Genomic DNA, 4,288 nt, shown 5'->3' with positions numbered 1-4,288 from the left:
ATATATATATATATATATATATACAGAAAGAGAGAGAGAAGGAGACATTAGACTCGGCAGTGATACCCCGGTCTCGTGCCATTTCCGCTCTACCGGTCGTTCATTCAAAACCTGTCTCTTTTTGGATTGCCTGCACAGGGGCCATCCGGTCTCCCGTTTTCGCCGTGAACAGAAATTAATCTACTCTCTTCACTCCTTTGCACCAAATGAGCTCAACTTCCCTCCTATCTTCCTCTGACACCTACTTCTCTTCACCCCTACCCAACTTCTCTCTTCATTGATAAACCTCCATCAACAACCGACACTCACAAATCTCTCTCACATATGCCTCACACATACAACCACATCTCCATTACCACATACTCAACCCACCCCACATCATCACCCTACACCCATACGTCACGCTCATATCCCCAAAATCCCACACCACCACACCACAGCACACACCACCACGTTACATCACACCACACCACTCCACACACACTAGCATTGACCACTTCCCCGCACCCACACCGCACACAATCCACTTCGCGCTCACTCACCATCATCCTCAGACCCATAAACCATCATCCATACACCGAAACATTACAGACGTACCTTCATTTTCGGATCACCAGTCCATCATTATCTTTACTTCATAGCTCTGTTGTCAAACTATTTTTTCCCAACCAATAGCCATGTTTGATCGCTAAATCCACAAGTGTTTTTTTAAATTCTCTCTATGTCTCTTTCCTTGTATTCCTTTATGTTGAAGAGCGTACGGTCGAAGCATAAAAGATTTTCTCACTCTCCCGAGCTTCAAACCGATACACCAGCTTGTTGTTCATAAACCTGTCTACCTCAACAAAGATGGGACAGATACAATGTAGAGCTGTTCTTTTTGGGAGGGGGAAGGCAAAAAAATAGGGGTGTGTCGATCAAAAGGGATCGTAGGAAGGGAAAAAGGAGGGAATTCTATCAAAAGAGATCGAGAATAAACAAAAAAACGATCAATAGGGATCGTGTATCACACAGTAATGTTCTCGTGTAAAAAGAGGGGAGGACAGTTTAGGTTTGGCCGTGGAAAGAAAAGCCTACGGAAAAGACCACGGTAGCCTTGGTCAATATTCTCATTACAGAAACTATAACAGTAAGTGACTCTCTTTTGCCTTTTTGTTTTTTGTCTGGATTTTTTTTACTATTTTATAGTGTTATGCTCTAGATAGATAGATAGATAGATAGATAGATATATAGATAGATAGATAGATAGATAAATAGATAGATAGATAGATAGATAGATAGATAGATAGATAGATAGATAGATAGATAGATGCATACATACATATACACATACTTAATAGCACGCATACATACATAATCGTACAAGTATGCATTAGTACATAAAAACATACCTAGATACATACATACATAGATACATACATACATACATGTGCGTTTAAAAGCACGGGCGCATTTCATTTTAAGTTTCTGATATTTTGTAGCATACTTTCGGAATTCAGCTAACTGAAATATTTGAATAAAGCAATGTACTGAAAACATTTTGTTTCGAAGAAAGAAGATCGATCTTCAAATACTCTATAGTTTGAAACTATGGGGCTTACTAGCAATTGTTAAACAATTTAATGATGATATCAGGATGCAAGTTGGCATCAATAAATATGCAAATTCTACCTTTGATGGAGGAAAAATGATAGAAACATCCAACGTCATTCTTGACCAACAGAATGTCATAAAGGAGTTAGAACCAGTGGAGAGCTACAAATACCTAGGGGTATGTGAAATGTGATAGAATCAAACATTCAATGACAAGGAAAAGGATCAGAAAAGAATGCTATCGCAGAGTAAGGGCAATACTCAAGACAGAGCAGAAAGCAAGAAACGGGTTCCCACGCTATATATAATTTGACCGCACACGTCGTGGCCTACAGTTTCAATATCATTAAGTTGTCAATTACTGAAATATGTCAACTTGACAGAAAAGAACGAATATTGTTGACAATGCATAGAAAGTACCATCCTAAGGCAGATGTAGACCGATTTTACCTGGTAAGAAAAGACGGTGGCCGTGGACTTTTATAACTGTAAATAACAATGACGATTACCACAATTTGCCTAAACACCTACCTGAAAAACTCTAACCGGATGTTAAAACTTGTCTTAAAGCAAGAAAACAAGCAAACTTAATACACAGTAACAAAAAAGGCAAAGAAATATCAAAGTGAACTCCAAACCAACAAATTCCAGAATTATACACTCCAGTGCTTGAAAATAACTACATCTCACTCCTCTGGAACTTCACCGTTCAAATTGACAGAATGATATATGAGAATAGATAGCTGAAAAGAACAAATAGCATGGTACTGTGGCTGCAGGTAGTAAGCCCCCTTCGCTTGCAAGACTCCAGGAGCTCCAACAAAATTTGTGATAAAGAGAAAACTAGTAATTATTACTATTATTATTACTATTATAATAAATGCCCTGTTGCAGTTCCATGCAGTGGTATTGTAATTGCTTCAAATCTTAATTGATTGTTTGTGTTATCACGTTTTGTCATGAATAAAACGATGAGCTACAGGAAATATTGTATTCAATACTAGCTAGAGATTTGCCTGTGAGTTACTTTCACCTTAACCAGTTGAGTGTATTACTTAGTGGGTGACAGTGTGTGCATCTCTGGTCAGAAGCAGGCGTAGTGGGGGAAACGCCATAACCACGTGTTGAGAGAAATCTTTGAAGCTTTAAATAATTCACATCTGGAAACATGGTTGTTTCTTTCATCATCCTTATACAAACCCTAATCGGAGACATTTTAAGCAGGATGGGCTACTCGACCTGAAGAAAATTGCAGCAGGGCTCCACCCAAAAGGTCATGCGTTGTTTGTCTTGCTACAATGTCTCTATTTCGCGCACATATGCCTGTGATGCATGTGGCTCAGATAGGGAGCCACGTTGAGTAAATAGACCTTCGTATATTTGTACCCCATTCTCAATTTAATAGCATTCATTGTTCCCCACTCAACAATAATAATAATTTCAAGTCTTGGCAAAAAGCCCATCAAGATTTGGGAGTGCGTAAATCAAATGCTTTGGCAGCAGTGTCCTACTGTTATTTATTTCATCGAAATCGAATGGAAGAAAAATAAACTCCACCTAAGCGGAATTTTAACACAGAACGTAAAGACGGAAGAAATTCTGCTAAGTATTTCGCCCGCCGTGTTAACGATCCTGAGAGCTCTTCGGCTTAATAACAGTTATAATCTTTCCTACTATAAGCACAAAACCTGAAATTTTGGGAGAGGGTACTAGTCTAATACATCGACCCCAGTGATTCATTGGTACTTCATTTATCGACCCTGAATGTATAAAAGGCAATGTTGACATCAGCGGAATTTGAATTCAGAATGTAGGGACGGGTGAAATAACGCTAAGCATTTCACCCGGCGTGTTAAAGACTGCTAAATCGTCGCCTAAATAACAATACAACTGAAGGTTTCCAATTTTGCCAGAAGGGTAGTAGTTTTGTGGAAGGCATTGTGTTGATTTCATCGACCCCAGTCTTATAATGGTAATTATTTTATTGAGTTCGAAGAATGAAGGACAAAGTCGATCTCGGCGGATTTGGAACTCAAAACTTAGCGCCTTTTTTTAACATGACATCAGTGGCATTGTTAGATAAGATATCTAATCTAAGCGTATCTTTCATACATAATATGCACAGATAAATAGGAATAATTGTTTACTATGTATTAAGCATTGCTATTGCAACCGTTTCAACGTGTGCATATATATAGATAAAAATATCGTGATATTAACGTTGTCATTTTTGGCGATGTATTTAGGCTGATACATATTACAACACTTATCTTTCCAAATACGTATTTTCATCAGACAAAAAGCATCAACTGTCCGGAAACAAATCAGGAATCTCGCACTTATTTCCATCACCTGATCGATCAAATCTCTCAGCTTTGATTCACATTAGGTAGACACACAGGCGCACATACACACATATACACACAGACAAGCTTTGGCGCACAGACACATAGAGATATTATATATATATATATATATATATATATACATGCGTGCGTATATATATGCATAGATAGTCAGATAGACAGATAGATAGTTAGTTAGATAGACTCATTCTCACATATATGTAGAGATACATATTGAAGTATACATGTATGTACATACAAAAATATGCACAGACACACATACACGCACTCAGGCATATACATGTATATATACACGTAAACCCCCCACTTGTGTATATATATATATATAT

This window comes from Octopus bimaculoides, chromosome 3 (genome assembly GCF_001194135.2).
Source record: "Octopus bimaculoides isolate UCB-OBI-ISO-001 chromosome 3, ASM119413v2, whole genome shotgun sequence".
In the NCBI taxonomy this organism is placed as follows: Eukaryota; Metazoa; Mollusca; class Cephalopoda; order Octopoda; family Octopodidae; genus Octopus; species Octopus bimaculoides.
Note: the sequence above shows the minus strand (reverse complement) of the source record.